Raw genomic sequence first — 26197 nt, forward strand, 5'->3', positions numbered from 1 at the left:
AACCTGCGATTGTAAAGGATAGAACTGGGTATTAACCCCTGTTGCCTGACATGTGCCGGATGCTACGGCATCAAAAGGCCGCTTTATTCGGCGGATTTAGCAGCGTTTTATCCGCGTATTTGCGGCTAGTATGGCGCTCAAAACGCCGGCGAAATACTCCGCCCCTTTCCACCACGAAACAGCCGGAACTACCGCGATCTTCGGTCTATGTACTACTCACCGATAAAACCGTCTATGTGTAACATGGGCTTTAATTGTAATAAGTGGTTGAAGATGAGTGAGTGAGTGTGACTCCCTGCATCAAAAATAACCATATGAATATTAATTATGCAATAAAACATATTTTATGTATGCCCATACGGATCCCTGTGACCAAAGCTATCAGCACACCAAATTTGGTGTTGATAGAGTGAAACCTGTAGATTTCTTTAAGCATTAAAACGTCTGATAATGTCACATGTTCAGACCACAGACCATGGTTCAGACGGCAGTGTGTGTGATTCTGTCTTTACATTGATGTACTACTATATGTCAACATCTGTGCTTAATTTAAGTTCATTTAAGTTTCTCTTCTCCACGTGTTGCTTGTATGTAATCTGTTTTCATTCTTCATCTCTTTCAAATTAGTTTGGTCTGCCTCCTCAGTGATTCACTGTCATCATATTGTTTTACTCTAGAAACGTTTAAATCAATCTGCCCGATTAACTTCTATATTTTGCTGTTACTTTATCACAGTTATGGTACTCCATACTGAGCTGACTACATTAAAAATGTATGATTTGTGCCAAATTCTGCAAAGAAATGACAACTTGATGGATATTGTAGAGTCAAAGGTGCAATTACTGTTGTGAAAGTGTAGGTACACGGACCCACAACAGGGGGCGTAATGAACGGACAATGGAGAAAGGTGAATAACAAGTTTTACTGTTGTGAAACGAGCACAACGAATACAACAATTAACATTTTGGGGTCGAATCCGCTGGTGTCGTGTGGGCAGGCTCGAAGGTAGGAGACGTCCGTCTCAGTCGAACCGGAACCACCCAGATCTCCTCTGCCACCGAACCCTGGAAATACTGGAACCGCCAAGTCCCGAATTCCCAGGTGGCCACTGCCTCCGCTCGTCGGATCCGGTACTGCTGGCGGGAGAGAGCAACAACACACAGGTGTGGATGCGACAGCACCCAGTAACGGAGAGGGGAAGAGCCGCCTCCACCTCTTGTCAATATATAGCAGGAAGGTGAGTACTTATCCAAGCAATTTAGCTATCAGTAGTCAGCAGTCCTGAAAAGGTTTAACAAGTTTTAGCTGGTTATTCAGAATATGAATGCAGAGAACGTTACCTCAGTCTTAAGGCGATATCTCGGCACTGAGGTGGAGACGCCGTCCTGATGATATACCCCCGGGCTGAGTGGAGTCAGCTGTGTCCAGTAATGGGTGACAGCTGTCACCCTGACTGCTCTCGTACGGCGGCGGCACCCTCTGGTGCCTGGAGCCCGCACTCCAGGCAGGGCGCCCTCTGGTGGTGGTGGGCCAGCAGTACCTCCTCTTCAGCGGCCCACACAACAGGACCCCCCCCTCAACGGGCGCCTCCTGGCGCACGACCGGGCTTGTCCGGATGGCGACGGTAGAAGTCGGCCAGGAGGGCTGGGCCCAGGATGAAGCCCTTCTTCACCCAGGAGCGTTCTTCGGGGCCGTACCCCTCCCAGTCCACCAGGTACTGAAAACCCCGGCCCATTCAACGGACGTCGAGGAGCCGGCGCACGGTCCAAGCCGGTTCCCCGTCGATGATCCGGGCAGGAGGTGGTGCCGGACCCGGGGTGCAGAGGGGTGAGGTGTGATGGGGTTTTATTCGGGAGACATGAAAAACTGGATGAATCCGCAGCGAGGCCGGAAGCTGGAGCCTCACTGCGGCGGGATTGATGACTTTGAGGATTGTGAAGGGACCAATGTATCGTTCTTGGAGTTTGGGGGAGTCCACTTGAAGGGGAATGTCCTTGGTGGACAACCACACTTCCTGCCCAGGACGATACTTGGGGGCCGGGGCCCGCCGCCGGTCTGCATGTTTCTTCGCCCTCGTCCGGGCCTTCAACAAAGCAGAGCGGGCGGCACGCCACACCCGACGGCACTTCCGTAGGTGGGCCTGGACCGAGGGCACACCGACCTCTCCCTCGACCACCGGAAACAAGGGGGGCTGATACCCCAAGCACACCTCAAACGGGGAGAGGCCGGTGGCTGATGACACTTGGCTGTTGTGGGCGTACTCGATCCAGGCCAGGTGGGTACTCCAGGCCGTCGGGTGCGCGGCTGTCACACAGCGAAGTGTCTGCTCCAGTTCCTGATTTGCCCGCTCTGCCTGCCCGTTGGTCTGGGGGTGGTACCCAGACGAGAGGCTGACCGTGGCCCCCAGTTCCCGGCAGAAGCTCCTCCAGATGTGCGAGGTGAACTGGGGACCGCGATCGGAGACGATGTCTGATGGTATTCCATGCAGACGGATGACGTGGTGGACCAGGAGGTCCGCTGTCTCCTGGGCCGTTGGGAGCTTCGGGAGGGCCACGAAGTGGGCCGCCTTGGAGAAACGGTCCACTATCGTGAAGACGACGGTGTTTCCCTGGGATGGCGGGAGACCCGTGACGAAGTCCAGGCCGATGTGGGACCAGGGGCGATGAGGCACGGGCAGTGGCTGTAGCAGCCCTGAGGTCTTTCGGTGGTCTGCCTTGCCCCTGGCGCAGGTGGTACAGGCCTGGACGTAGTCCCGGACGTCGGCCTCCAGGGACGCCCACCAGAAGCGTTGCCGGACGACTGCCACGGTCCTTTGCACCCCAGGGTGACAGGAGAGCTTAGAACCGTGACAGAAGTCCAGGACTGCAGCCCTAGCCTCTGGTGGGACATATAGTCTGTTCTTTGGTCCGTGTCCGGGGTCCGGGTCACGGGTCAGGGCCTCCTGGACGGTCTTCTCCACGTCCCAGGTGAGGGCGGCCACGATAGCGGACTCCGGGATGATGGGATCCGGGGGATCCGACGGTTCCATTTTGACTTCGTCTTCATGCACCCGGGACAATGCATCCGATCTTTGATTCTTGGTCCCGGGACGGTAGGTAATCCGGAAGTCAAAACGGCCAAAGAACAGTGACCAGCGGGCTTGCCTGGGGTTCAGCCGCTTGGCGGTCCTGATGTACTCCAGGTTCCGATGGTCAGTGAAAACCGTGAATGGCACGGCTGTTCCCTCCAACAGATGTCTCCACTCTTTGAGGGCCTCTTTCACAGCAAGGAGTTCCCGATTGCCGACGTCATAGTTCCGTTCAGCGGGGGTCAACCTGCGGGAAAAATAGGGACACGGGTGAAGGACCTTATCGGTCTTCCCGCTCTGGGAGAGCACCGCTCCTATCCCTGAGTCCGAGGCATCCACTTCAACCACTAACTGGCGGCTAGGATCGGGCTGCACCAGAACTGGTGCAGACGAAAAGCGCCGTTTCAACTCCTTGAACGCGGCTTCGCACCGATCCGACCAGGTGAAGGGGACTTTTGGTGAGGTCAGGGCTGTCAGGGGGCTAACTACCTGACTGTAGCCCTTAATGAACCTCCTGTAGAAATTAGCAAAGCCGAGGAACTGTTGCAGCTTCCTACGGCTTGTGGGTTGGGGCCAATCTCTCACCGCCGCAACCTTGGCCGGATCAGGGGCGACGGAGTTAGAGGAGATGATAAACCCCAGGAAGGACAAAGAAGTGCGGTGGAATTCACACTTCTCGCCCTTCACAAACAGGCGGTTCTCCAACAACCGCTGCAGGACCTGACGGACATGCCGGACATGAGTCTCAGGATCCGGGGAAAAGATGAGTATATCGTCTAGATACACGAAGACGAACCGGTGCAGGAAGTCCCGCAAGACATCGTTTACCAACGCTTGGAAAGTCGCGGGAGCATTAGTGAGACCGAACGGCATGACCAGGTACTCAAAATGACCTAAGGGGGTGTTAAATGCCGTCTTCCATTCGTCTCCCTTCCGGATCCGAACCAAATGATACGCATTCCTAAGATCCAGCTTGGTGAAGATTTTGGCTCCATGCAAGGGGGTGAACACTGAATCCAACAAGGGCAACGGGTATCGGTTGCGAACCGTGATTTCGTTCAACCCCCTGTAATCAATGCATGGACGAAGCCCGCCATCTTTTTTACCCACAAAAAAGAAACCTGCACCCATCGGAGAGGTGGAATTCCGGATCAACCCGGCAGCTAATGAGTCCCGGATGTAGGTCTCCATTGATTCACGCTCCGGCCGTGAGAGGTTGTACAGCCTACTGGACGGGAACTCACTGCCTGGAACCAAATCAATGGCACAATCATACGGGCGGTGGGGAGGAAGCGTGAGAGCCAGATCCTTGCTGAACACGTCAGCGAGGTCATGGTACTCCGCCGGCACCGCCTTCAGATTGGGCGGGACTCGGACCTCCTCCTTAGCTTGGGAGCCGGGAGGAACCGAGGAACCTAGACACTCCCGATGGCAGGTTTCGCTCCACTGAACCACTACCCCGGACGGCCAATCGATCCGGGGATTGTGCTTTAGCATCCAGGGAAAACCCAAAACCACACGGGAGGTGGCCTGAGTCACAAAGAACTCGATCACCTCCCGGTGGTTACCTGACACCACCAGAGTTACTGGAGGTGTCTTATGCGTGATTGGTGGGAGTAGGGAGCCATCTAGCGCCCGAACCTGCACAGGCGAGGTAAGAGCCACCAGAGGGAGCCCTATCTCCCTGGCCCATCTACTGTCAAGCAGATTCCCCTCAGAGCCCGTGTCCACCAGTGCTGGGGCCTTCAGGGTTGAATCCTCAAACAGGATCGTGACTGGGAGTCGTGTAGCAATGTGGGTGTGTCCCACGTGAATGTTTTGGCCCACCCCTGGCCCAGTCTCTAGGGGCGGGCGTTTGGCGTTTGACCGCTCGGGGCAGTCTCTCACATGGTGCTCTATTGAACCACAAACAAGACACGCTCCGTGGGTCCATCTCCTCTGTGCATCTGGTGCCCTAAATGTTGCCCTACTCGTGTCCCTAGCTTCGTCAGTAGGGGGAGCTGTGACCCCACGGAGCGCAGGGGCTGTGGAGCGTGGGGAAGGCGGAGCTCGATCGGAACCGGAAGGGAGAGGGACGACGCGTGCCTGGCCACGCCCTTCGCCTCGTTCCCGACGGCGTTCTTCTAACCGGTTGTCGAGTCATATGACCAGATCGATGAGCCCGTCTAAGTCCCGCGGTTCGTCCTTCGCCACCAGGTGCTCGTTTACAAAGGCGGCGCGGAGGGCAGTGCTATTCCAGCCGAATCTCGCCGCCGCGATGCGGAAAGCGACTGCATAGGCAGCTGCGCTCCGATGCCCCTGTCTCATTGACAGTAGCGCGGTTGAAGCGGACTCTCCTCTGTTGGGATGGTCGAACACCGTTCTGAGCTCCCGTACAAACCCAATGTATGTATGAAGGAGCCGTGAGTTCTGCTCCCAGAGCGCTGTAGCCCAAGCGCGTGCCTCCCTGCGAAGCAGATTTATTACATAAGCTACTTTGCTAGCATCAGTCGCGTACATCACGGGACGCTGTGCGAAGACGAGCGAACACTGCATCAGAAAATCCGCGCACGTCTCCACACAGCCTCCGTACGGTTCTGGAGGGCTTATGTATGCTTCTGGGGACGGAGGAAGGGACCGTTGAACGACCAGTGGAACGTCACTTTCATGCGCAGGGTCCTCGGGAGGGAGAGCCGCAGCGGCGCCCGAAGGGCGCGCCTCCACTTGTGCGGCGAGAGCCTCCACCCTGCGGTTTAGGAGAACGTGCTGCTCGGTCATTAAATCGATCCGAGAGGTGAAAGCGGTGAGGATCCGCTGCAACTCACCGATTACCCCTCCCGAAGCCGCCGACGCGCCTTGGTCTTCCATTGGCCGTTCAACAGCCGGTTGACGCCCCTCGGGGTCCATGACGCTGGCCGAGATATCCTGTTGTGAAAGTGTAGGTACACGGACCCACAACAGGGGGCGTAATGAACGGACAATGGAGAAAGGTGAATAACAAGTTTTACTGTTGTGAAACGAGCACAACGAATACAACAATTAACAATTTGGGGTCGAATCCGCTGGTGTCGTGTGGGCAGGCTCGAAGGTAGGAGACGTCCGTCTCAGTCGAACCGGAACCACCCAGATCTCCTCTGCCACCGAACCCTGGAAATACTGGAACCGCCAAGTCCCGAATTCCCAGGTGGCCACTGCCTCCGCTCGTCGGATCCGGTACTGCTGGCGGGAGAGAGCAACAACACACAGGTGTGGATGCGACAGCACCCAGTAACGGAGAGGGGAAGAGCCGCCTCCACCTCTTGTCAATATATAGCAGGAAGGTGAGTACTTATCCAAGCAATTTAGCTATCAGTAGTCAGCAGTCCTGAAAAGGTTTAACAAGTTTTAGCTGGTTATTCAGAATATGAATGCAGAGAACGTTACCTCAGTCTTAAGGCGATATCTCGGCACTGAGGTGGAGACGCCATCCTGATGATATACCCCCGGGCTGAGTGGGGTCAGCTGTGTCCAGTAATGGGTGACAGCTGTCACCCTGACTGCTCTCGTACGGCGGCGGCGCCCTCTGGTGCCTGGAGCCCGCACTCCAGGCAGGGCGCCCTCTGGTGGTGGTGGGCCAGCAGTACCTCCTCTTCAGCGGCCCACACAACAATTACGTCCCTTTAAAATGTAGTAGGTAAAAGAAAGTGTCACAAAGAGAAAGTTGTCAAAAGTTTAACAGCCAGTAAATTCTAGCCTGCGTGTTCACCGTCCACACTTGAGTTTCTCTTCATTACACACAGTCATGTGGACATGTGGTTTTATTTTTAGGAGCCGGTTTCATGCCTGCACTCTTTGTTCCAATCAGCTCTTATTGGCTTCAAGGACCAATGGATTAGCAGCCTGTGGAGGAAAATGAGCAGCCATTTAAAAATGGCTCCTGATGCCTCGCTTAAAGCAGAAAATTCAGAAACAGGAGGGCTGATGATCACAATTAAATTTCTCTGAATTGTGGCTATGTATTTTTTTTTTTTACACGATCAAAAATGGGATTGACACAAGATGGTGTAATTTGTTGCTGTTATGCGCGTGAGTTCAGACTGCCAGGGCAGTTATTTGCATGTACCCTTTCTTTCTGTATAGTGGTTTCAGATGTTGGCTGTTAACTTTCTATCTGGACTCAGGTACAGTTTGGACCATATTTATCTAGGTGGTGAGCTTTTTGTTGTTGTTTTTGTCAGGGGGTGTGTTTGATCTGCTTTTATTTCTTGGTTGTAGTCTGTTTTTGTGTGTAGGCTGTCTTCTTTTTTGTTTATCTCCTTGTTGGATGCTTTTCTGTTTGGGTCTCTCTGTCTCTTTTACAGGAGGGCGTGTCTGTCTCTCTCGCTCCCTGGTCATGCCCCCCTTTCCAGTGCTTTCCATGCTCACCTGTGTTCAATTTGCAGCTCGTCGCTGGGGTGCATATATACTGCTCATTCTGCTTTGTTTCTTTGCCAGATTGATGCACCCTGTGCCTTCTTTCCAGCTCTCGTTCATGTTCCATAGTCCTGCCTGCCTCAAAGTGTTTTCGACCACCTGCCCGTTTGTTCCGAGCACGATAAAGCCTGATGTTAATAATTCTGCTGCTGTGTTTTCTGGACTGTCTACCTGTGTACTGACCACTGCTTGTCACTCCACTAAAGTTTGTCAACCAGAGCTGTGTTTGTGAGTCTTGCATTTGTGTCCAAACCAAACCTCCTGTCAGTTTTTTGTAATCGTGCCTTTGTGAACAGCCTCAGTTGAGTGAAAGTGAAACCATAAGGATGCTCTTACAGAGTATACCTTTGGCTTTAATTCAAAGGCTTCAACAAAAAAATTAGGAACATTTAGGTAATACATCCATTTCTATGAATCATCTCTCCATTTAATTGTTCAGAGCTCAAAAGTAATTGGACAAATAAAATCCAAGATTTTTATTTTATACAAATCAGAACTTTTAAAGCCACTTTTCTTAAAGCAAGTAAGGGGATGGGTACACGAACATTTCCAAGTCACTGAATATGTTTTTGATTGAGAATTAAGAAATACAAACAGGCAATTCTCAAAAACGTAAGGAGTGAGGGAAGCCATCAAGACATCCATAGCAAGCCTACAGGCTCTCTTCTCTTCAAAAAACATTAGTGAGTTTAATCTGCTTTTGTGTCCTCAGACATTTCTAATTAACTTTGAATTTGCATTTAAAGTCAAAAACCTGCGATTCCTATGATCACAGATTTGACAGGTTTTCATCATAATCCCCACTACATAATCCCAAAATTGGGTAGGATTACTTTGAAAGAATACATGTGGATTACATGTATGTATGTATGTACATACATTTGGATTACTTGTAATCTGATTAATTTTGGATTACATTTCAAAGTAATCCTACCCAACCTTGCATAATTCACACACACATATCCCAAAATCAGAGCTCATGCTTCAGTGCTGCATCATTGTAGTTTTCTAGCAAACATGCTGGTGTTTTTTTTTTTTTTTCTGCCAATTTTTTGCCTCTTCTGCAATGCATATTAAACTTCAGCATTTGATACTGTGCACTAACTATGGGGTTAAAATTGTCTCATTAATATTTGTAAATGCACGCAGGGTGATCTACAAATAATCATTGATTTGCAAATGTGTTCAGTTATCCACAAATGCAAATTTCATATTTGTAACTTGTAAATTGGACTTTGTAAATAATGTTGTATTTGCAAATATAAAACTTAATTTGTAAAAAAAAAAAAATTACATTTGTAAAACTGGAAATTGTATTTGTGAATTGAGTTTCAGCATTTGTGGATCACCAATTACACGCATTCATCGCTTTCCTCTGCAACGTAATTTTGAGACATTCTTTTTGCAAAATCCACGCAGATCCACAAACAAATGCCTACTGATTCACAAATACACACTCACGCACATTGGATATCCACTAGATGGCAGTGTGGTTCCAGTCATTGATGTGGCAAACTGAAACTATATGCTCCCGGATGAGAGAAGACCAACATTTCAGAATAAATCATTTCACATTACCGTAATGGAGGCATCTGATGGATGGGTATCTATGTGGTGATATTGTCTGCAAGGTCAATTATTTTTTAAAATTATGTGTCCACGGATTTCATCATGGGGAAGGGGGCGGGTGTGTTAGTGTTGTACTCTTTAACGCAGTGGTTCAAATAAGCATATTAAACAGCATTGCGCCTGTGCGTGCTCCATGACACAGACATGCTGCAAAATTCTTCTTTTAAAAACTTGAAAGTTCTAAAAGTTTGCGATTTCCACATGCTACATTTAGCTAAGCTTCGCACAGGAACCACACAGTGTCACCGCAGCAACCACCCAGTCCCGCTTTACGACAACTGTCTCAACAGCCAGGCTTTCAGTGGCATTTATTCTCCTCGAAACTCTGCGGATCCAAGGAAACTGATTTGTATCTGTAGCACACAGATCAGTGTCCGCGGACTTATAAAACTTGCATGATGTCATTAAAAAAAAGAACGCTTTGCGATAAGCATTTTAAAAACTCAGTAACGATCACGATTAAAGAGTCATCCGGGAGCATATAGTTTCAGCTTGCCACATCAATGAATGGAACCACACTGCCATCTAGTGGATATCCAGTGTGCGTGAGTGTGTATTTGCGAATCAGTAGGCATTTGTTTGTGGATCTGTGTGGATTTTGCGAAAAGAATGTCTCAAAATTACGTCGCAGAGGAAAGCAATGAATGCGTGTATTTGGTGATCCACAAATGCTGAAACTCAATTCACAAATACAATTTCCAGTTTTACAAATGTAATTTTTTTTTTTACAAATTATGTTTTATATTTGCAAATACAACATTATTTGCAAAGACTAATTTAGAAGTTACAAATATGAAATTTGCATTTGTGGATATCTGAACACATTTGCAAATCAATGATTATTTGTCAATCACTCTGTGTGCATTTACAAATATTAATGAGACAATTTTAACCCCATAACTAACTCAATTACAGGATAAACTCTGATGACCACAGCAGAAAACTGTACTTTGCACATTTTGGCTCCCAAACATTCCTCACTTCTAATCTTGCATCACCTCAGGGCTTAATATCAAACATCTGCCTGTTAATGACTAAATTTGACACAAGAAGCCCCAAGTCCAAGCTGAGGATTTGGGAGCCCAGTTTCTGGGATGTGTGTCAGCAAACTGGCTGGCTATAAGCTACTTATTATAGTTAATGTCTTGTTTTGTTTGGTTTTGTCAGAGAAGCCTTCATTGGAAGCACTTTGCTGTTTTCCCTGGAGGATTTCTTTAACAAAAAAGGGGGGATAAATCCTTAAATCCTTGGCAGTGTTGTAATGCCATAAAAAGCAAATTGCAAATTGCAAAAAAAACAAACAAACAAAAAAAACCTCAGAGAAAAGATTGAGCTGCATTTTGTTCATATTGACTGACTGTAGACGAAAACGTAATAACCAGCACGGCAGTTTTCTTCAAAGTTACAGAGTGGAGTTTTCTACCGTCAGTGGTTCTGTTTGTAGATTACCGGACCAAAAGGCACAGAGCAAAGGTATTCTGTGTTCAGTCATTAATTTTTTCATGTTGAGAGATTAATTATGGTGCAGTCCTGGGGTCAGTTTGTACAGCAGCAATGATTGCTTTGCATTTCTCTGCAGAAAATGTATTTCAGAACTCAGATTTAATCACATGAAGTCAGGAGCACCTGGAGGGAACCCACACAACCACAAGGAGAACATGCAAACTCCACACAGAAAGGCCACAGGGGAGGAATCAATCCCATGACTTTCTTGCAGGTTTGGAGAACGGCCTGCTCTAGACAGATTTAAGGTACAGTACCATATTCTGTATTTCTTAATGATTCAGTGAGTTGAAAAGGTGATGTCATTGGACAGTGCCAAAATTGAATTGTGATCAATGTGGCAATACCAGCTGAGAGCAACATCAGAAAGAAGGAACTTGAGAAAATAGAGAAGTACCAAAGGCTGAAGGAGCAGCTGGAGCAGATGTGGAAGGTAAAGTCCAAATTGGTCACAGTGGTAATAGGAGCACTAGGGGCTGTAACCCCTAAACTGGAAGCGTGGCTCCAGCAGATTCCAGGCACAACATCAAAGAGGTCTCTGTCCAGATGAGTGCAGGTCTAGGAACAGCTAAGACACTGAACCCTCAAACTGCCAGGACTCTGGTAGAGGACCCGAGCACACATATCTTCCGGTGTGTGTGTGTGTGTGTGTGTGTGTGTGTGTGTGTGTGTGTGTGTGTGTGTGTGTGTGTGTGTGTGTGTGTGTGTGTGTGTGTGTGTGTGTGTGTGTGTGTGTGTGTGTGTGTGTGTGTGTGTGTGTGTCAAACACCAGAGAAGAACAATGCAAAGGACAAAAGATGGAAATGCTGGGTTAATAGTGACTAAAATTTAAAAAAAAAAAAGGGCTCGTCAATAAAATTGGTGATTAACTTGGACAAGCTTTTATTGTGAAATAAGACAGGACTCTGTCAAAAAGAAAAAAATAACATTTGATTCGACATCAATTTATACGTCTTCCTCTGATTGCTCATCAAATGTTCTCCCTACAAAGAAGAAAACTGACTGAAAATGTCGCCAGGTTTGCTTGTTCTAATTACTATTAGGCTTTCTTTTATATTTATGAATTTGAGTGTGTGTATATATATATATATATATATATATATATATATATATATATATATATATATATATATATTATTACTGACAGTATTCTTTGTTTAGCTGTAACATGACCATCTGTCCACAACGATCACAGAGCTCAGAAAAAATAAATAAATAATAATGATCTCAGGTTAAATATTGAAAATTGTACAGCTAACAGTGGCAGAAATACATTTGGAAATGAAATTGCTCTCAAGATGAGGATGAATCAAGTTTCTGGTGGGGACAGTGAACACGAAATATGAGCAGATGATATTACCAAGCAGAATGGATAAACATTCTAAAAGAAAGCGGACACAAAACCACAGGGAACACAGAAGAGAACCAAACAGTTGCCCATACAAAATAAAGCACATTTACTTTTAATATGCAATTCAAATTGCAACAAATTATTAATTAGTAATTATTATTTTTTTGGCTATTAAAAGTCTTTTAAGTCTTTTATTTTTAATTAATCTTAATTATTTAAAGCTTCTGATTTAGCTGTGGTATTTTATTGCATTTACTGATGTGAAGCTCGTTGGATTGTTTTAGAAGTCTGATACAAATAAAGGTATTATGTGATGAAAAGATTTATGACATTATTTTCTGAAAATAAAACAAACAGCAAGTACAATATTACATATCTGCATTAAAATGGATTTTCTAATGAGACTATTTTATATTGTGATCTTGGCATGTAAAATTAATGCATAAAAAGAGGAATTTTTGGGGCGGGGGTGTCGGTTGTTGTTGCACAAATAAATAAACAAATTGCATGACTTTAATTCCTTTACTTACAAGATGCCAAATTCCTGAAGGGACTGTATAAATGGAAATGGAATGCAATTGTGCTTTTCCATCTGAATCAAAAGTTCAAAGTGCTTTTCAGTGATGCCTCACATTCACCTATTCACACACACCGATGTCAGGGTGCTGCCAAGCAAGGTGCTCAACTGCACAGCGGGAGCAATTGGGAATTAAGGGCCCTTAGTGATTTGTCTGGTCTTGATCGGGCTTGAACTGAGGATCCTCTGGTCTCCACTAGACCATCACCTCCTCAAGTGCATCATATGTACTTCCAGCGGTTACTACACACACACATATATATATTTATATATATGTGTGTGTGTGTGTGTATGTTGTTAGAAAGCCCACACTGTTTATGCATTACAGTTTTTACCAACTGCTTACACTCAGAGTGAATGCTTAGACTAAAACTTCAAATCCAAAATGTCTTGTAGCAATAGCTAAAACACAATGTAACAATACCTTAAACACATTTTCTGCTTTGCACTTTGCTTGCAATTCCTCAACACAGTTGTTGCAGAACATTACACAGTTTCCTACATTAGACACTGAACTTAAAGATAAAATACCTTGTTATCATTGGGAAAAAACTTTTATTTAAAATGCAAAACACATCTGGCAATTGGAAATGCTTATGCACACATCTGAAAACACTGACAACAGAAAACTCACCACCAATCAGTCTGTTCCCACTGCAACAATAAAGCATTTCCTGAATTCTTGCACAGAGTTCAAGAAACTGAACACAAGCTGGATTGTGAGGCGGATAATGGATGGACAGCGGTGTTGGAAGTGCAGATGATCTCACAAGCCTGAGGTTTTTTGAGTTATCGGATTATGTTTGTGTATTGGATGTATGGTGTTTGCTATACTGATTGTTACTTTGTTGTATTACTATTACAGACCACAGCCAAATAAATCAAGCCTAACAGGGAAATCTGCAGCCATGTTTTTTTTTTACTTGAACACCAACCTCCTGCACCTTGCCACTCTAAACCAGTTAAATTCCTGGAGACAATGCCCTTTCCTTTGTAACCGTGCACACTGACGATACAGCAAAATGAGTTATTGTTTCCAGTGTGTGTGTGTGTGTGTGTGTGTGTGTGTGTGTGTGTGTGTGTGTGTGTGTGTGTGTGTGTGTGTGTGTGTGTGTGTGTGTGTGTGCTCGTGCGCGTGTGTGTGGACACAAAAACTCAAAAGCAGAAGGTCAGATTTCTACCATTAAGACTCAGGAGGTAAATGACTTGAACATTTATTTCATAAATAAAATTGTACAAATGAGATTTTGGGGCTGGCCCCTTTTTCTGATGGCGTGGGGGTATATTACGCTCAAATCCTGCCGTTGGAAGAAGACAGGGGCAGAGCGTACCCCTAGGTGTTGGACAGGGACCAGCTGGTGGTGGTGGTGGGGTGGAGGAGGGCACAGGACGGCGACCAAGGAGGATGCACAAACCAGTGAAGGTGACACAATGAGGAGGCAGAGGCAAGGCCAGCAATAGACAGGGACCAATGAGAGGCAGCAGAACAAAAAGGCCTATCTGGAAGCAACCAGGAGGTGGCGTGGTGGAGGAGGCAAAGCCTCATACAGCGTCTGTAAACAGGCAAAGGTGTGTCAGGGTTACCATCTTTAATGAGCTTCAGTGTTTCGTATTGGTCACCATTGATGCCAAAATTGAGAACAGCTGCTTCTGATTCGCTAGCAAGTGATATTAATTAGCATGTGAGGAGAAATAAAATTAAAAGTCTCTGTGGTAGAACCTTTGCTTCATTTCCTTTGAATTATAAATTTACATCAGTGGTTATCTAGAGGTAATTAGATTTTGTACAACCCCTGGCAAAAATTATGGAATCACCGGCCTCGGAGGATGTTCATTCAGTTGTTTAATTTTGTAGAAAAAAAGCAGATCACAGACATGACACAAAACTAAAGTCATTTCAAATGGCAACTTTCTGGCTTTAAGAAACACTATAAGAAATCAGGAAAAAAAAATTGTGGCAGTAACGGTTACTTTTTTAGACCAAGCAGAGGGAAAAAAATATGGACTCACTCAATTCTGAGGAATAAATTATGGAATCACCCTGTAAATTTTCATCCCCAAAACTAACACCTGCATCAAATCACATCTGCTCGTTAGTCTGCATCCAAAAAGGAGTGATCACACCTTGGAGAGCTGTTGCACCAAGTGGACTGACATGAATCATGGCTCCAACACGAGAGATGTCAATTGAAACAAAGGAGAGGATTATCAAACTCTTAAAAGAGGGTAAATCATCACGCAATGTTGCAAAAGATGTTGGTTGTTCACAGTCAGCTGTGTCTAAACTCTGGACCAAATACAAACAACATGGGAAGGCTGTTAAAGGCAAACATACTGGTAGACCAAGGAAGACATCAAAGCGTCAAGACAGAAAACTTAAAGCAATATGTCTCAAAAATCGAAAATGCACAACAAAACAAATGAGGAACGAATGGGAGGAAACTGGAGTCAACGTCTGTGACCGAACTGTAAGAAATCGCCTAAAGGAAATGGGATTTACATACAGAAAAGCTAAACGAAAGCCATCATTAACACCTAAACAGAAAAAAACAAGGTTACAATGGGCTAAGGAAAAGCAATCATGGACTGTGGATGACTGGATGAAAGTCGTATTCAGTGATGAATCTCGAATCTGCACTGGGCAAGGTGATGATGCTGAAACCTTTGTTTGGTGCCGTTCCAATGAGATTTATAAAGATGACTGCCTGAAGAGAACATGTAAATTTCCACAGTCATTGATGATATGGGGCTGCATGTCAGGTAAAGGCACTGGGGAGATGGCTGTCATTACATCAACAATAAATGCACACGTTTACGTTGATATTTTGGACACTTTTCTTATCCCATCAATTGAAAGGATGTTTGGGGATGATGAAATCATTTTTCAAGATGATAATGCATCTTGCCATAGAGCAAAAACTGCAAAAACATTCCTTGCAAAAAGACACATAGGTCAATGTCATGGCCTGCAAATAGTCCGGATCTTAATCCAATTGAAAATCTTTGGTGGAAGTTGAAGAAAATGGTCCATGACAAGGCTCCAACCTGCAAAGCTGATCTGGCAACAGCAGTCAGAGAAAGTTGGAGCCAGATTGATGAAGAGTACTGTTTGTCACTCATTAAGTCCATGCCTCAGAGACTGCAAGCTGTTATAAAAGCCAGAGGTGGTGCAACAAAATACTAGTGATGTGTCGGAGCGTTCTTTTGTTTTTCATGATTCCATAATTTTTTCCTCAGAATTGAGTGATTCCAGAGAATATTAGAATATTATATTATGAGAATATTATTTGGACAGGTATCTAGAGGTGATTAGGTTTTGGACTAGTCTGGTCAAAAGTCATAGGAAAAGATGGTTCATAAAACACCTTGTTTTGTGTATTTCAACAACAAAGAAGCCTGTATGATCTATCTATCTATCTGGCGATGTAGCTATATATATATATATATATATATATATATATATATATATATATATATATATATATATATATATATATATATATATGCTGAAGGACAGTGACACCAAGTCGGCTAAAAGTTTCATTCCAATGTTCCTCAGTGCGCTCCTGCAGATGTTCCACCTGCTGCTGTGCCTGATGTTTAGGAAAATGAGCCAGACGAGAGCCGCATGATGCCACACATCTGGTTCTCTCCGCCTCCTCCTCCTCTCTGCGCCACTCCATGGCACAGAGCCCAACTAAGCATGCAGTCACAAAGTTTTTCTGGTGTGGATTTTGAGGAACAAACTGGAGCGATCTGAATTGTTCATCAGCTGATGGATGATATGGGTGTGTGTGGAGACAATTCGCCTCATTCACAACATGACAGAACTTAATGATGCGCTGTTATGCACAATAGCACGCAACAGCACGCAACAGCACGGAACATTATTCTTGACCGTGCGTAATGGTTCCTGATAATGCTCCACCAACACGTTATATTAATCATAACACATGGTAACAGGTTGCAGCAATTCCTGGGGACACCTGACGCCTCTGCCTCAAATCATCACATTCGTGATCAGCAGCCAAGAATGTATACATCGTGGCATTCGTGACTTGTCGTCATTATGTGTTAACACAGCATTAGAGAAGCTCTCGTGTGCGCCACAATCTTTGTGTCATGTGACCGAGATACATGCCAGTGAGTGGTGCGCTGTTTACTGTGTGGTTTTGCACACAAACTGGGATGACGCTTACGAGGTTCTGCATACAAACCGCATCTTGACTTGCATTTCCATAGGATTTATGGGGTGTTGCAGGAGAATTGATTTTGTTATCGGATACGTTTTGTTCCTGGACTCTTCATATATATACAGTGAGGAAAATAAGTATTTGAACACCCTGTGGTTTTGCAAGTTCTCCCACTTAGAAATCATGGAGGGGTCTGAAATTTTGATCTTAGGTGCATGTCCACTGTGAGAGACATAATCTAAAAAAAAAAAATCTGGAAATCACAATATATGATTTTTTTTTTAAATAATTTATTTGTATGTTACTAATACAAATAAGTATTTGATCCCCTACCAACCAGCAAGAATTCTGGCTCACACAGACCTGTTAATTTTTCTTTAAGAAGCCCTCTTATTCTGCACTCTTTACCTGTATTAACTGCACGTGTTTGAACTTGTTACCTGTATAAAAGACACCTGTTCACACAATCAATCACACTCCAACCTGTCCACCATAGCCAAGACCAAAGAGCTGTCTAAGGTCACCAGGGACAAAACTGTAGACCTGCACAAGGCTGGGATGGACTACAGGACAACAGGCAAGCAGCTTGGTAGAAGACAACAACTGTTATGATTATTTATTAGAAAGTGGAAGAAACACAAGATGACTGTCAGTCTCCCTCAGTCTGGGATTCCATGCAAGATCTCATTTTGTGAGGTAAGGATGATTCTGAGAAAGCTCAGAACTACACAGGAGGACCTGGTCAATGACCTGAAGAGAGCTGGGACCACAGTCACAAAGATTACATTAGTAACACATGATGCTGTCATGGTTTAAAATCCTGCAGGGCAGCAAGGTCCCCCTGCTCAAGCCAGCACATGTCCAGGCCCGTTTGAAGTTCACCAGTGACCATCTGGATGATTCAGGGGAGGCATGGGAGAAGGTCATGTGGTCAGTTGAGACCAGAATAGAGCTTTTTGGAATCAACTCCACTTACCATGTTTAGAGGATGAGAACAACCCCAAGAAAACCATCCCAACCGTGAAACATGGGGGTGGAAACACCATACTCTGGGGGTGCTCTTCTGCAATGGGGACAGGACGACTGCACCGTATTGAAGGGAGGATGGATGGGGTCATGTATTGCGAGATTTTGTTGAACAACCTCCTTCCCTCAGTAAGAGCATTGAGCATTGGGTCATGGCTGGGTCTTAAAGCATGACAATGATCCAAAACACACAGTCAGGGCAACTAAGGAGGGGCTCCGTAAGAAGCATTTCAAGGTCCTGGAGTGGCCTGGCCAGTCTCTAGACCTGAACTCAATAGAAAATCTTTGGAAGGAGCTGATTCTCAAAACCTGAAAGATCTAGAGAAGATCTGTATGGAGGAGTGGACCAAAATCCCTGCTGCAGTGTGTGCAAACCTGGTGAAAAACTACAGGAAACGTTTGACCTCAGTAACTGCAAACAAAGGCTACTGTACCAAATATTAACATTGATTTTCACAGGTGTTCAAATACTTATTTGCAGCAGTAACATACAAATAAATTATTTAAAAAATCATACATTGTGAATTCCGGACTTTTTTTTTTTAGATTATGTCTCTCACAGTGGACATGCACCTAAGATGAACTTGCAAAAACGCAGGGTGTTCAAATACTTATTTTCCTCACTGTACATATATATATATATATATATATATATATACACACACACACACACACACACACACACACACACACACACACACACACACACACACACACACACAATTTCCTCTCGCTGTAACAATGTAAAAAGAATAAAATAAATGTGAAAACCTGTTAAATGGAAGGTTTTAAGACATTGGTTATACTGGGATGCTTTTTGAACTCGTTTTCACAGTTGCTTGTTTCTCTCTGGAAATCTGGCATCATTGCCCATAATTTTCTTCTCAGCATTTGCTCATCTCATGCTCTAAGAAGCGGCTCTCTTTCTATCGGTATTTTGTTCCTCGCCGAGTCGTTTGATTAAGTTCAGTCTCCCTACCTGTTTCCTGCAGTTTCCTGATCTTCTGTTTTCTTCCTCAGCACAGATGAAGGAGACTAAAGGGCATTTCATGAAGCGCTCTGCTGATAACCGACCACTTCAGTGTGGGCTACTAATGTGTTTTTCATTTTATTACAGGTGCATTTGTTCTTCTAAACAATGTATTAGAAGGTGTCATCGAGAAAAGATAAATGGAGTCTATCTGTGGAGGCCAGCAGGAAGAGAAAACGAGCCTATAAAGATGAACATTCATTCTCATTAGCTGTCAGCTGAATTACTTCACCAGTTGACTCCACTTATCTTTCAGCTGAGCGTCTCTTTCCTGAGCTGCCCTACACACATCCGTAAGGCTGCTGAAGCCTTTTTTTTTCTCCCCGTCGTTCTTTTCTTGCCCGGCCAAGAAATGAATGGATCCACATTCTCACTGTGCATTTGTTTCCCAGACATGTCTGGTGATGCCTGACCCGCTCCGTCTCTGTCGCAGGAGTTGATTCATCATTCTTCTTCCAAATCAGTGTAATCGTGATGCACATCATTATGGAACTGCTGACTGAGGGCAAAATAATGAAAGTAAAGAGGAATGATGCAGCCGCTGTAATACATCAACTCAATTGCCACGTTTGCACCACAAGAACTATTTCTGGAACCTCTACAGGAAATCTGGATTTTTTTTTTTTTTTTAAACCAAAGGAGACCATTTTTGCCTGCATCTATAAGGTTATGTGTTCACCTGTGTGTGTTGGTTAGTTTGTTGTTTCACAGCAGAATTATTCAAAAACCCATGAACCAATATTGATGAAGCTTGGTGAGCTGCTTCAGACCCTGATAGAGGACAGGATACAGGAATTCAATCACCAGGAAATGTATTCAACTAGCTTTAAATTATCTTTTTTTTTTTTTTCATTTCTTTTTTTTTTACCTAAATTTCACAGTGAGACAGCCCTCAAACTCAGAGGACTTCACATGTCAAAATAACGCTGGACATTACAAATATTTCATAAATATAAAAGGGATGCAAAAAGAAAGTGCACTGCTTTTAAATCTCCTTTTATTCCATTGTTATTAGAATTCCAACAGGTGCAGAAAGGCATAAATGTAAACAAGCATCTCAGAATATATTGTTGCAAAAGGATTTGTAGCTGGAATAACCTTCCCGTCTTTCTAAAGGTTGCAAATTAATATTGCGATTTCACCAGGGAGCTACTGACAGTACGTTTGTGTGGAGATGGAGCATAAATTTGGTCTTTGCCCCACAGAGAACTTCTCATTGAAATAAAACGAGGCATTACAACTGTCAGTTGGGTAGAAAATTAATATAATGGCCTTCCCTAATGAGAATAAAATCCAAATTTTTGTCGGGGGGGGGGTGTCAGTACCTACTGTGAAGTATCTGTGCAGTGACGCCAAGGCTGATCACATCTCTGGATTAACTTTTTTTTTGTCCCACTAGACCCAGAAGACCTGGCATTTATCTCTGTCTGAAGGACCAGACATTTCCTGCTTTTCTATTACCACTTGTATTAAAATCAGCTCAGACATACACAGAAAAGGCACAAGAGCAGTCCTCAGACATCTGTCTATCTGTAAAATACCATGTGTCTCTGTTGCTTCTTCTGCACTGTGCTGGTGGCAACAGCAGGATGATGGATGGTGTTACCCAACAGAGATTCAGCAGGCGGAGCAGGTATTAGCACAGATCCTCTGTGTTCCCTCTCAGCCAAACAATTTGGACCACTGCCTAACCCTAACCTCCTAAAGGAGCCTTCAGACTGCAGGAACAGCACCATGCTACCAGCCCTGGAGATAAACCTTGTCTGGCACGTGCTGCTTTATCATCTTTATTTTATTCGTTCCTTGCTGCCTTTCACATCATTCTTCCAGTCCTCTTGTTTTAAATGTTGAGTATTTCTAACGGCCCATTTTTACTTCTGAGTTGCTGAAACTTGGTGTTGCCTCAGGCCAACACAGAACAAAGATTCATCAAATGACACGATGGCTTTGATGTGGAACCTACCCCAAGTCTTGTAAGAAGCTGATTGACTGAATTTACAGCTGCAGTCAATCAGTTATTTTGTTGCAGTTTACATCTGCAACAAAATAACAGAGCAGGTCTGTTTCAGATATACGTCTGGCATAACACTCCTGTGCTGATCCTTGAATATCCGAGTTTGCTCGATGGAGGTGTCTTAATGCAATTATTGCAACTGATCTAAAGGAAAGTCAAGGGGCTTCTTTGTTGGTCAGTGAAGTTAGCACTGGAATATGTTGCACCGGTCCCTCGTATTGAATGACTATCAGGCTGAGCGAAAGCAAGGCACAGCTCAAAAACACGACGTATGAGTAAAAAGGATGGTTTTTAATTGAGGCAAGGGTTCGGTAACAGGAAGGCAGTCCGGAGCAAAAGTACCAGGCAGGGACAAGACAGAGGATGTGGTCAAAAACAAGCAGGGTCAGTACACGAGCAAACAGGGTTATCAGAGCTGAGGCAAAAAGCAGGGTCTGGTACACAAAGCAGAGCCGAAAACACGGCTTTGGCATAAACAGGACGAGACAAAGTGCTGGTAAGTGATTGAAATCAACAAACGAGCAGAGAGGAAGTGAACAGAAGCAGTTTAAATAAGAACAGGTGGTCACTGGATAACGAGGTGCGCATAGTCCATGAGCCAGTCATGAATTTTAACCTAATCTGTACCACTTAAGGGGAAAAAAAATGACACTCAGTGTATCATGGCCTACACAAAAATGTATGATATCCATCCCAGGGTGGTAGTGGTAGCCAGGTAGGGGTCAGTGAAGAATTACACAGAGGTCAAACTTTAAAAATGCTCCAATCATGTTGAAAACTACATCACATTATTTGTCTGATCATAACAATTCCAAAAAGGTATAGTTTGGACTATCTATGATGGAGTGTTCTGGAGTTATGGGGTAAAAACAGCAAAAATGGTGACAAAGGTCAGTTTCAGTTTGTACAGGGGTCAAAAGTTAAAGTTGCTCCAATTTCAGCAAAAAATGATACAAATTATTGGTTGAAATAAAAGGATCAATAAATGGAATAGTTCTGACTGCGTTGAATGCTTTGTCTCCAAAGTAAAGGTCAAACAAGGTCAACATCCATTGAATTCTATGACATGTGACATATGTTACCCTGTAACATGATAACTAAGCATGACAGATGGTGCAAACTATTCCTTTTTAGAACCCTATTAACCCAAACAATAATTTGCATTTTTTTTTTTACTGAAATTGGAGCAATTTTTCAATTTCAATTTCAATTTATTTATATTTATATAGCGCCAAATCACAACAGAGTTGCCTCAAAGCGCTTCACACAGGTAAGGTCTAACCTTACCAACCCCCAGAGCAACAGTGGTAAGGAAAAACTCCCTCTGAGGAAGAAACCTCAAGCAGACCAGACTCAAAGGGGTGACCCTCTGTTTGGGCCATGCTACAAATATGAATTACAGAACAATTCACGAACGAATATACAAGAAATGCTATTGGCGCACAGGACAGGAGGATCGCCAACACGAATACAAGTCCCATCTCTGGATGGCGCTGCACCTTAAACAGAGAAAAAACAGAATCGGGCATTAGAAAGACAAAAAATACTGTATAATTTGCCAGCATTAAACAACAAGAAAAACAGAGAAATACTAAGGTGATCACCGGCCACTAGCCCTAAACTTCACTAAAAGACCCGGAATTTAGGTAAAGTTGAGGCCGCAGCCCGCTCCAATTACTAATAAAATGAATTAAAAGAGTAAAAAGCGTAAAACAAAACTGTACCAGTATGCTAGCCATATGAAAGGAAAAATAAGTGCGTCTTAAGTCTGGACTTGAAAATCTCCACAGAATCTGACTGTTTTATTGACGCCGGGAGATCATTCCACAGAACAGGGGCACGATAAGAGAAAGCTCTGTGTCCCGCAGACTTCTTATTCATCTTAGGGACACAAAGTAGTCCTGCACCCTGAGAACGTAAAGCCCGGGCCGGTACATAAGGTTTAATTAGGTCAGCTAGGTAGGGAGGTGCCAGTGCATGAATAATTTTATAGGTTAGTAGCAGAACCTTAAAATCTGATCTCACTGGGACAGGAAGCCAGTGAAGGGATGCCAAAATGGGTGTAATGTGGTTGTACTTTCTGCTTCGTGTCAAAAGTCTGGCTGCAGCATTTTGAACCAATTGGAGACCCCTTAATGCTAGACTGCAGTAAACCAGAAAATAGAACATTGCAGTAGTCCAATCTAGAAGAGATAAATGCATGGATCAGGGTCTCAGCATCAGCCATAGACAGGATGGCTGACTGGATGACCAACTTTAATAATTGACCCCTATACAAACTGAAACTGACCTTTGTCAATTTCAGCATGTCACCATTTTTGCTGTTTTGACCCCATAACTCCAGAACATTCCATCATAGATAGTTCAAACTATACCTTTTTGGAATCGTTATGATCAGACAAATAATGTGATATAGTTTTCAACATGATTGGAGCATTTTTAAAGTTTGACCTCTGTGTAATTCTTCATTGATCCCTACCTGGCCACAGCTACCACCCTGGGATGGCTATCATACATTTTTGTGTAGGCCATGATACACTGAGGCTGGATTCTAAGTGTCATTTCTTCCGCTTAAGTGGTACCAAAAATCTGCTTAGCCCATGGACTAACATGGTGGGAGAAGGACCTGGAAGGGGGGCGTAGTCAGGTGACTCTAAGGGGAAAAGAGAAGCAAAAAAAAAAAAAACAGTGGCAAGTGGGCAAGGAAGTGACAGACAAATGGGGCATGGCCAACAGTGATGAAAGGTGCAGGACATAAGAGTGCAGTGATGAGAAGAAGACTGTGATACAAATGAAACTTGGCATTAATACAAGAGAACTGAGAGGAGTGCAGACGAAGACGGGATGACAGGCAGGTGCAAGTGAGCAGTGAAGAGAATTACTGACATGACAACTAATGATCAATACAAACTAGAACAGCAAAGCAAACCAGAAGAAAAACTACATCAAAACTGATCAGAAAATAATAGGAATTAAACACTAAGACAAAACTAAACTGGAACAGACTGAGAAATAAACTATAAGTAAAACAGACTGAAAGACAACCTGACATTAAGGTACTACAGATAACAGAAATGTTAACAGCAAAAATAAGCAGATGATAACTAAATGATAAACAATGAAAACAGACTGACTGAACAAAACAAGAATGGAACTGAACCATGGCGGAAGTATACAAAGTTACAAAGAAACAAGGTGACAAAGAAAAACAGATCATCGAATAAACCCATTATGAAAATAAACAACTAATAACTCAAAGCGGGAGCAGACGGTGGAAAAAAGAAAGGGGAAAAAACAGGATCAAAACTTGACATTGACGTAATTGATTTATGACATCCGTCTCCCTCAAACTGTTATTTGCAGACCTACAGGGAATTCTCATTTTATATATCTTCTTCTTTGTCTTTCGGCTGTTCCCGTTAGGGGTCGCCACAGAAGATCAATCGTTTCCATCTCACCCTGTCCTCTGTATCTTCTTCTGTCACACCAACCACCTGCATGTCCTCTCTCAGCACATCCATGAATCTCCTCTTTGGTCTCCCTCTTCTCCTCCTGCCTGGTGGCTCCATCCTCGGCATCCTTCTCCCTATATACCCTGGGTCCCTCCTCTGCACATGTCCAAACCATCTCAATCTCGCCTCTCTGACTTTGTCTCCAAACCGTCCCACCTGAGCTGTCCCTCTGATATGTTCATTCCTAATCTTGTCCATTCTTGTCACTCCCAAAGAGAATCTCAACATCTTCAGCTCTGCCACCTCCAGCTCTGCCTCCTGTCTTTTTGTTAGTGCCACTGTCTCTAAACCATACAACATAGCTGGTCTCACTACTGTCTTGTAAACTTTCCCCTTCACTCTTGCTGATATTCTTCGGTCACAAATCACTCCTGCCACCTTTCTCCACCCACTCCACCCTGCCTGCACTCTCTTCTTCACCTCTCTACCACACTCTCCATTACTTTGAACAGTTGACCCCAAATATTTAAACTCATCTACTTTCACCACTTCTACTCCTTGTAACCGCACTATTCCACTGGGCTCCCTCTCATTCACACACATGTACTCAGTCTTGCTTCTACTGACTTTCATTCCCCTTCTCTCCAAAGCATATCTCCACCTCTCCAGACTAGACTCAACTTGCTCTCTACTCTCACTACAGATCACAATGTCATCTGCAAACATCATAGTCCATGGGGACTCCTGTCTGATCTCATCTGTCAACCTGTCCATCACCACTGCAAACAAGAAAGGACTCAGAGCTGATCCATGGTGTAATCCCACCTCCACCTTAAATGAGTCTGTCATTCCGACTGCGCATCTCACCGCTGTCACACTATTCTTGTACATGTCCTGTACTACCCTAACATACTTCTCTGCCACTCCAGACTTCCTCATACAATGCCACAACTCTTCTCTTGGCACCCTATCATAAGCTTTTTCTAAGTCCACAAACACACAATGTAACTCTTTCTGTCCTTCTCTGTACTTTTCCAACAGTATTCTCAGAGCATATATATATATATATATATATATATATATATATATATATATATATATATATATATATATATATATATATATATATATATCTACTGGAGTCACTCTTTGATTTTTGGACACTGCTCATTATTCCAAATAGAAGAAGAATTATTCATAAATCAAATAGGAATTCATTTAGATCCACACCAGAAAGGAGTTGGAGAACAATGCAGTTATGGAACAGCAAATTTGATACAAGGAGAAATGAGCTGTGATAAGGAACGCTGTTACCGAGCGTCTCCGATTGGATTTTTTTTTTTAATCCTTCTGAATAGCGGAAGAGAACATGATTGGAAGAAGACAATGCTATTTCTTCTAGAAATTTAACGCTTCAGCTGCAGCCATGATTTTTATCGCTTAAACAAAACAACCATGAAATTGGACAAATGAAGTAGCACTTTTTTCCTTCTTAAATCACAGCAGAGGATTATTAAACAGATTAAACCCTGGGGCACTCAGACAAACAGATGCATAAAGATACACGTTCATCTAGAAGTTAACACAATGTGGATGATAGAGATGATTCATGAGGACACTGAGTCGGAAATTAATATTCAGAGTGATGTTACAGTACATAGCCAAAGTGCATTACAGTGTTTTTCATGTGCAATATCCTCATAATATTATAGCAATTGTGTTTGGCTTATTCTCACAAATGCCTGAAACAGTGACTATTACCTTTAAAATTAAAGTTTCTGCAAAATAAAAATGCATTTATTACTTTGCATCTCACGTGCAATCTGACTGCTTTCATAGGCCAGCAGAATATCACTGAGGTCTCCACCTTCACCTAGTTATTGTGGAGCTTCACTCACACTGACAGCTGCGCCTTATAAATGGT

At 44.0% G+C, this 26197-nt stretch overlaps 1 long non-coding RNA gene across 1 annotated transcript; it reads right to left on the reverse strand.

Annotated features, from left to right (window-relative positions):
* Positions 1-11140: 11140 nt before the first annotated feature.
* Positions 11141-22863, reverse strand: LOC117515152. Its single transcript, XR_004562083.1, has 3 exons — positions 22853-22863; positions 18986-18989; positions 11141-11230 (listed from the first exon to the last, which is right to left on the reverse strand). It is a non-coding gene; the product is annotated as an uncharacterized LOC117515152 (long non-coding RNA).
* Positions 22864-26197: the final 3334 nt, after the last annotated feature.

The sequence above is a fragment of the Thalassophryne amazonica genome, chromosome 8, assembly GCF_902500255.1.
Source record: "Thalassophryne amazonica chromosome 8, fThaAma1.1, whole genome shotgun sequence".
Taxonomy (NCBI): domain Eukaryota; kingdom Metazoa; phylum Chordata; class Actinopteri; order Batrachoidiformes; family Batrachoididae; genus Thalassophryne; species Thalassophryne amazonica.